This window comes from Poecilia formosa, unplaced genomic scaffold (assembly GCF_000485575.1).
Source record: "Poecilia formosa unplaced genomic scaffold, Poecilia_formosa-5.1.2 Scaffold69, whole genome shotgun sequence".
NCBI classification, from domain to species: Eukaryota; Metazoa; Chordata; class Actinopteri; order Cyprinodontiformes; family Poeciliidae; genus Poecilia; species Poecilia formosa.
The window spans coordinates 2,343,613-2,353,175 of NW_006800008.1; the positions used below are offsets into that span (position 1 = coordinate 2,343,613).

General features: G+C 37.0%; 1 protein-coding gene across 6 annotated transcripts in view; it reads left to right on the forward strand.

The window, feature by feature from the left end:
- LOC103140261 (hyphal wall protein 1) overlaps nt 1-9,563 on the forward strand; it is a 78,172-nt gene that overhangs the window by 5,594 nt on the left and 63,015 nt on the right. Inside the window, exons 2-3 of one of the 6 annotated variants that reach the window (XM_016673059.1) lie at nt 1,022-1,079; nt 9,068-9,230. The exons of 3 other annotated variants lie outside the window; for them this stretch is intronic. The gene's annotated coding sequence lies outside the window, so the exon portion shown is untranslated. The remainder of the gene's footprint in view (nt 1-1,021; nt 1,080-9,067; nt 9,231-9,563) is intronic. 2 more of the 6 variants (XM_016673057.1, XM_016673058.1) reach the window with 2 other exon arrangements.

Sequence of the window (9,563 nt, forward strand, 5' to 3'; positions counted from 1 at the left end):
AGAAATCTGCATCGGTATCGGAAGTGAAAAAAGTGGATCGGTGCATCTCTAGTCTGAACATAGACTGGAGATGCACCGGTTAGTTTTTTACCTTTTGAAAATCACTTTCTGTCCAACTATAGATAAACTTTTAATCTCTTAATCTTGCATTTAATTAATAACATAGTAATAGATTTAAGCTGGAGGATAATTGTTGAATTTTTATGTCTAACTATACCTTAAAACCCATAAAATAAGTGACAATATTTACATTGTTGCTTTGGTAATCGGGTCACTGTGGTCATTGCCTTTCCTGGCTTCAGTGCATTTTAACCTAAATTAAAATCTTACATTAAAGTGTGACTTTTGTGTTTTTACGTCCGTGTGTTTTAGTTGTGTCTGCATAGAGACAAAAGTCTAACTGTAACAAACATAAAAGGCATAAACATAAACTACTGTAATGAATTCAGTGACCTAGAAAATGTTTAATTAACCAACTGGAAAAACAGATATTGGTGGAAAAAGTTCAGAAGTTCAACAGATCAATAATTGGGTAATTAAATGATAACAGACCCATTCAATAAATTAGAATATTATTAAAAATTTCATTTATTTTGGTGAATCAATTTACCAAGTTTAATTTTTTTCAATGATTATTTACACACAGATTGTGTTGACATCCTTGCCTGTGCCTTATTTGCACAGGTTTATTCATTTTAAAGAACATTTCTGCATTTTATATATCTTAAATGCCCAAATACACATTTTGTACATGTTTTTATTATTTTGGTAACAGCACAGTCTTTGTTATAATTTATTCTTCCATGCACAGAATGTTATTCTTAAAATATATGAAAAAGAAAATTAATACATTTATTTTGTCAATAATAAAGTATTTCTTGTCTTCTCTAGGACTATTTAAGTTCATAGTAATAATAATAATAAAAAAATAGTGATTTTTGAATGTTTTATTTTCTGTTTAGACAAAAAACAGTAACTAAGACGAGCTCTGCAGTGTCTGAACATTTATCTTCTGTTTTAGGAACCACATCCTGTCAGAGAACAATGTCTTGATTCATGAGCACGTAATAAAAACCCTGGTCTTGTTAATGCGGTAAGTCTGTGAAATACACATTTTATGCTGCGTTTGCATGCCTCATCCCAGAGAAACACAGTTTTCGGTGAGAAAACCAGGGTTTTCTGAAACAATGAGTTACTGTGGTTAGCTAGCGATAGCGGCTAATTTTGTTCATGCTAAGCGCTGCTTTCTGCACAACAAACCACAACAATAACGATGTTTGAGTTTCTGCAGAATACATTTTTATTTAACTCCAAACAGTTGTAAAATTTTATTTTTAAAATATGATTCAAGCTTTAGTTGTTTTGTCTACAACCCGAAAGCGGTATAATGCTAACCTTCATCCTATTTTAGGATGGATAAAAATAGGATTTTTATTTCCTATTTTATTTCTAAAATATTTCTACTTTATAGTAGAAATACTTTATAGTATTTCTACTATAAAGTAGAAATACTTTATAGTATTTCTACTATAAAGTGAACTAAAAAGGATTAAACTCATAATATTTAATTGACTAGAAAATCAGTAGTGATACCCCTAACATAAAAGTGAAGTTAAATTTGATCGTGTTTTAAGAAAAAGTTGGTCTTTTTCTCAATGATCAATTAATCTGACCCACTTCTGTGTCACATTATAATTTATAATAGCCATTTACTACAGTTGTACCATTTCAGAAATATGGCAGTTTATAAAAAAAATAATTGTTTTAAAAGGATTTAATCAAAATTACAATATTATTCAATTCCAGAAACACCTTATTGACTCAAGAAGGAAAATTAAATGCTGTTGTAGCTCATCCAGATTTCTTCAAAGATATGTTGTGGAAGTTGATGGTTGTGTGTAGCAAAGATCTCCTGTAGTGGTCAGTAGTACAGCAGTTCTGAATAAGCTTCTGACTCAAGTCAGATGATTTTAATATACTTCATTTTAAGAAAGATTCTTTGCACAATTATCTCGAGAGGTTCCAGGATTCTGCATCAGCTGGTCGAGCTTTTTATTAATATTCTCTGTTGTTCTTTGTTGCTTTCGCTCCACATCGATAAACATGTGACATGTCAAAGTTAGCGTAGAGAAACAAAACCCCTCAGGACTCAGGATGCTCACAATTTCAGGGTCTGCAGGAAGAAAACAAAGCGGTACTTTTGCTGGTCCCCAGGATGCATCTGGTTTTTGAACAATCAGTTTTTCATAGGAAACGTTTTTTAAAGAGGTTTCTCTTTGTATCACACACTCAAACAGTTTGAAGTGTGAATGCTGCTTTTACAATTGAATATTGTTTTCTGCAGAAGATCGGCTCTTTCTGGTGCAATATGAGGTCATAGGCTAGTAAGTGTTGGATACACAGCAAATATTGAAGGAAAATTTTAAATCTGTTGATCAAAATTATTTGAAAAGTTTAACAGAACCCAATTTGGAAACTTGGAAGAAACCATATTTTGCCATCAGAGAAAATTCTGTTTCCTCTCTAAGAATTTTACTAAATAAAAGCTTAAAAACCAAATTGAATGCAGGGACCAACAGGCTCCACAAGAGGGCGATGTTGGTTAGATAATCAGCAAACACCAGCTTCCTTGTTGTCTCAAATGTTTTTGCTGCTCATTAAAAAAAAACCTGCCCTTGATTGTTCCTCTCTACTGTCGCCACATACATACTAACATCGTAACGTGAACAAACAACCTGACATTAAGTAATCCGCTCTCTTTTGTTGAACAGTTACGTTGGAATGAGTGAGATTTCTGTTAATTATGTAATTGGATATTAACTTATTTCTGATGAAAAATGGCTTAAAATGCAGTTTTTTGATGTGTAACTAAATGTAACTAAAATGAAGTTTCAAGAAGTTGTAAGAAAATTACAATATTAACCATATGCAAAGATTATGTTTGAGATAAGTAGTGACAAAGCAAACCAATATTTATACAGTATTTAGTATACAAATTATGTAATATTTCTTTACCTTTTAACATAATTGTTTTTTTTTAACACACACACACACACACACACACACATATAATACTATTATTTGTAATACTGGAAACCTTCATTCGTTTGGTTTCATTTCATTTAAAAAAGACGGTAAAATATATAAGCTGTTGCTCAGGACAGGTTTCCGTTAATTGACTCGCCTGTTGTTCTTTTGTTTTATTTGCAGTAAAGCACATTTTAAATCACTCCTAATTCCTGGAACAATTCACCTAAGACTGTCATGATTTGTGGTGGTTGGTGGTGAGGAAGACGCCGGTAAACCCAGGTAGTCATGATGAAATGATGATTTAATAAAGAATCAGGAACAAACTCAGAATAACAGGCAGCACTGGAAACAGACAGACAAACAAACGACAACAACTGACAAGGATTTGACAAAGGACAGAGACAACAGGTGGGCTTAAATACACAGGGAGTAATTAGGGGAACTAGACACACCTGGGAAACAATTAGGGAGGAAACAGGACTCACAGGGAACAGGATCAAAATAAGACACAGAGAAACCTAAATTAAACATACAGAGAACTCAGAAAAAACTAAATCCCGACAAAGACAGACATTTCTGTAAATTTTTTATCATCTTAGAAAGTGGTGTTGATTAGAATTAGGGAAAATTATTACAGTATATTTGGTGTTTGAACCATTTTAGTAGCTCAAACACCAAATATACCTTAATTAATGAATATACTTTTTTGTCCTCAAATGGGAAATTCACAGCATGCACAGTGGAGACATCCATAGTCTTCCCCAATCAGCTTCAAGGATAACGAAACAGCAGCCATTAGTATTACACCTCAATATTTCAGCTTTCCAAGCTGCATATAATTCATATAGTTTTGATTTTCTATGGAGAATACCGCTTGCCGTCAGAGTTGTGCTCACAATGAGCCTCAGTATGTGGGACCTACTGGTCAGTAATCAGAGCTGTGATGTCACATGACCCCAGCAAGGTCAGCTTGTACAGTGGACGGAGCGCTCCCCTGTGAGTCATTCTCCATCATTACTGATGATGGACACAATTACTCGTTTATCAGCAGAAGTGATTCTGAGCCGACCAACACACTGCGGTTCTGTTCCTGTAATAATGATTGGCCAGATGTGAATCTCTGGCCTCCAGATCACTTATTATTTTGTCACAATTATGTAGCTCCAGCTATTTTTTTTTTATTTGTAAAAAAAAAAAAGTGGATTGGATTTGTTTGAAACCGACTCTGCACACAGAGCGTTGCTGTGCAGAAGGAGTAGCAGGAGTGCTTAGAGATGATAATCGCTTATGCACTTGTGAGGCTCCTAATTGTGCTTTCATGAGATGTCGTTGATTAATGGACAAGATGATGGACATCCTGTGAATGTTGTCCACATGTGCGCTGTCAACGGGGGGTGCTGAAGAATCCACTTCAGCATTGTGAAGGCGCCTTTCTGAGCGGAAGAAAAAAAGGGGGCACAAAGTGAAAGTTTGGGACTTTGGGCAGCGCCGTTGTGAGGCGGAGTGAATGAGAGCTGGAGCCGTGCAGCCAGCCACATGGGACGTTCTCACTCGGGATAATGGAGGCCTTTCTGTGGCTCTTAACCCCCTTGTTGCATGCTGGGAATGGGCAGCCGTGCGCCTGCCGCTCACAACAGACACGCTCTCCCAGCTGAATAATTGAATTCTTACTCCCAGGAAAGTCGGCCCTTCTTCTTCTTCTCCTCTCTGGACGTGTCCCGGGCCACACGTGGGCCTGACAGAAACTCTCCCAGGATTAACTTGTTTTCTAGGGAGGGGAAGACTGGATGTTGAATTGTATGACTGCTAGAACAAATGGGGAACAAAGTCGGAAAAGTAGTGAAAAGAGTGTTTACAGATGAACCATTGTCTAAGAGCTGGATCCATTCTTACACTTTCCTTAAAGTCTATTTTTCAGGTTCAACATTTAAATCCTGACCACTATATTTTCAAGAAAGTGTTGTATTTATTTTCAAAATTCACATATACTTCTATTTGTGTTTCTACTGCTTCTAAAAACAATCCAAGTGCTTAAAAAACCCACCAAGATGTTTTTTGAGAATAAGTTAATGTTTTTTGGTGTTTCACCTAGTAGACCCAGTGAATCCCAGCCTGTTACCTAGCAACCCCAGCAGAACTCTGCCCGTCGCCTAGCAACCCAAATGGAACTCCAGCACATTTGGCCAGCTGGTTTTACTATTTCTGGAAAAGACAAGTGTTTTATTGTTGACTTACCATTCAGAAACTATTTGTTGCATTCTTGTTGGTTGTGTAGGGGGCTGTACTAATGCTTTTCAAAGATATATGATTGTGTAATTGCGCATCTGTTTGCGGCTGTTTGCACATTTGAGTGTGTTAGGGGGAGTGGCCAGCAGCAGCTTATTTGGATTTAAAGTGACAGAGCCCTAAATAGGCAGAACTCACCAGACTAAAATCTCATGACAAAAAATGTAATGAATATGTTTTGTACAGCCTTCAGACCTAACCTAACGTGTTCAAGGAAGCATAACAAATCACCCTTAAGGCTGCACTTGAGTTAATAGTGTGGATTAATTGATTAATTGAGATCTGATTGAGATGTGCCGGGCTTTTATGGTGAAAAATCACCTGTTCCAAAAGATTAAACTTATAATTTATTGGTCCATCTATGTTAAGTAGGGTGGCTGAAGTGATTCGTGATCTACTTTTCCCAAAAAGCAACATTAAAAAAATTCCTCAATAATATTTATTAATTTACTTCAGACCTTCTCTTACCTTTCTGGAAGAGTTACACCAATTGCTTTTCAATTGTTTTTATAGATTATGTCCACCATGGGGAAAAAGTCCCATTTTGTTCCCTTTGTTATATAAGTGACAAAATCGGGGGACAGTTATGACTTTCACGGTCCAGTTAATGGCTCACAAACCCCTAAACAACTCAGCTTCCTCTGGTTATCGACATCCTGATGTGCATTCAAAATTAAAATCGATGGCGAAACAGAAAAAAGGAGAAAAAAGCTATTGATTTTTGGACTTTAAAGGCTTTATTTAGCTTGACAGCTGCACGGTACAGAGGGATAGTGTTGCCTGCAGGTGGCTTTCAGCTTATTCTATTTCCTACAAATGTTGTTGAGATTTAGATCAGATTGAGGTTGTTTTGGTGAGCATGTCACTGAAGGGGATGCTGCTGCGTGTTTGTGGTTGTTGGAGGACGTGCCACTTCTTTGCCCCGGGCCGATGAGCTCATCAGGTGGCGAGTGTGAGCCGTGGGCTGGGGTCATCGCCTCCGTCCTGCTCTGCGACCAAACACAAAAGGTGTTTCCTTCCTTCAGCTGCACTCACTTTCACCTGTCACTCAGACTTTCCAGGGTAGCTGCGCCTGCATAGGGCGGCTCCAGGTGAGCGTTCGACTGTGGCTGATGACTCATTGGCAGTCCGTCTGCAGGGAACAGCATGCTAGCTTTAGCGACAAACTGTAGGTTCATTACTGCTGGCTGACATTTGTAAAGTCAAAAGTAATTTAGGTTTAGCCTGTCCTGGGAACAACGTAATGGAGATATAGTCACAGTGTTACTCTATGTTACTAAATATTTAGTTTGCTTATTAATTGGTTTGAAACTGATCAATGAATAATGTGAAAATATAACTTTGAATACTTGAAGACCCCTTTTTAAAAAAAATAAATTTATTGTATTGTCCTTCGGACCTACAGAGGAACAATCTAAAGTCAGTACACAGCTTCAGTTATTACAACTATAAACCAGTGATCAGCCCTGAAATCTGAGTGATGGACTCTGACCTGAACATTCAGAACCACATAAAGACAGTTACAAAGTCGGCCTTGTATCACATAAAGAACATTTTCAGGATTAAAGGAAGATTTAGAAAAACTCATCCTTGCCTTTATCTTTAATTGTATTGATTACTGCAACAGTGTTTTCACAGATCAACCTAAAAAAATCAGAATGTTGCTGCTGGCGTTCTGACTAAAACCAGGAGGTCAGAGCACACCACTCCAGTTCTACAGTCCTTCCTCGGGCTCCCTGTGGCTCACAGAATAAACTTTAAAATCCTGCTGTTAGATATATAAATCATTGAATGGCTCCTCACCACAATACATTAAAGATCTGCTGTTGTCATAGCAACCTTCCAGACCCCTCAGGTCTTCTGGTTCTGGTCTGCATCCCTAGAACCAGAACCAAACATGGATAAGCAGAATTCAGCTTCTATGCACCACAAATCTGGAACAAACTGCCAGCAAAACAGCCGAAACACTGAGTAAGTTATATATATGTTTTTCAGTCTAGTGCTTGTGCGCCCCTTTTTTCTAATGTCACCCTGGGCATCTGCCCTAACTGCCACTGATTATCATTCAGATTTAAAGTGAAATATGATTTTAATGTGTTAATTCTAGCATTTATGATTAAAATCAAGTTTTTTGGGGGGTGCTAGGTAATTTGTGATGCTCTATCAAAACTTCACATATTTAATGTTTGCCTCAACATTTTAAATGAATCTGAATAAATTCAAAACACATTTACATCTATGTAAATAAATTGCAATCTCTACTTATAAAAGATGGATGTTTAAATAGTTTTTGGCTTGACGCATTGATGTATGTATAAAGATGCTTCTCTATAGTTGCAAACAATTAAAAGCCGTGTTTTGTCATTGGGTGGCGTGTTTATTGGCCTCACTTCAACATTTTCATGTTTGCTTTTGTAGCTGTCCTCAGGTCCGTGTTTACACAGCCGTCTCTGGCAGAACGCACAATGTACTGTAGGTGGAGAAAACGCAGACATAATGAGAAGCCTGCGACTGATCCTCATTCATGCTGCTTGTAACACAAAACATGCGTGGAAAACACACAAAGGGGAAATTACTCTGCAGCTGATAATCACAGTGATGTGTGACAAGTCATTTCCTCACGACGTATGAATGTGACGTGGAAAAGCAACAAAACTAAATCTTGTTTTGTGACACCACAGCAAAGGTTTCCAAACATCTTTGAGTTCATTTTTCTTAATTTTAATAACAAAAATAGGTTAGAACTACTTCTAAGCGAAATATTTAATATAATAAAGGCATAAAATGTTACATTTCCAATCTAATTGAATTTTTTCAGATGGAAACCAGGCACTTTTGTATGTTTACTTCTAGAAACAGAATAGCTTTCATCCAAATCTACATTTTTAGATAGAGCTATGATGCAAATGAAGAAAGAAAACAAATTCTTTAAAATAATATTTTAATTTATTTCAATCAAGAACTCATGCAGATATACAGCTCTGGAAAAAATGAAGAGCACACTGCACTGTACCCCATTAATAACCTCCTGGATATTCCACCAAATGTTGATTTCTGAACTCTTCCTGAGTTAAAACATAACTAATGTTGTTTCTGAATGAATATTAACTTGTTTTCTTTGCATTATTTGAGGTCTGAAAGCACTGCATTATTTTCCTTATTTTGACCATTTCTCATTTTCTGCAAATAAATATTAAACTTTTGCTTGGAATTTTGGTGACATGTTGTCAGTAGTTCATAGAATAAAAGAACAATGTTCATTTTACTCAAACATAAACCTATAAAACTGTAAAATCAGATAAACTTGATCATTTTAAGTGGTCTCTTCATTTTTTTCCAAAGCTGTATGTCAAAGCTTTTATAGTCCTTAGTGCTGATGAATCACCTTCCAAAAATAAAATAAAAAAATTCAGTGAAAGTGACTTTTTTTATTATTTTTAAGCATATTCCCCAGTTAAACTGTAAATTACAATCCACAAGCAACATAAACAGCATTTTGAATCATATTTTTAAGGTTTAAACACTCATTTAAAACGGTTTTTCCCTTACTGCATATTGCTCCAAAAGTTGTGAATGTATCAACTTTGCAGGTTATTGGTAAGCTTACAGTATTATCATTTACCCAGAAGCAATAATTGACACAAAATAGATTTTGTTCTATTAATAAGAGTTTCTATTGATTGTAACAGTTGTGTTCAACAGGTGGCTCAATATCAGTCTAGCTGAGTTGCTCTATTCCTTTCTCCACCAGCAGAGGGTGACATTTGCTCTGCCGACTGCCACCTATGACTCCAGCCCCTCCCATCGCCATCGAAGCGGTAACCTCTCCTAATCCCCCCCGAGTCTTGTTGCTGTGGAGACGGCTCAGACGAGCAGGTGATGCATTGACAGGGAGCAGATGGTTCCCCGTGGAGGTAAGCACGGCTGAACAATGCTTCCATATTCATCATAAAGTCTTGCTGACTCTCGGTGTCTCCCTCCTTCAACTGTGTGTGCATGCATAACTTCAAAGCTAAGACACACACACACGCAGTCGTGTTTTCATCACTTGTGGGGACTTCACGTTGACTTACATAAATTTTCTACCGCTGGACCCTTACTCCATCCCTAACTCTAACCATTACATACCAAACTCTTACCCCAACTCTAGCCCTACCCCTATCAATCACTTACCTAACCCCTAACCCAAAAACAGCATTTCCCCTTGTGGAGACCAAGAAAATGTCCCCTCTAAGAGCAGTGGTCCC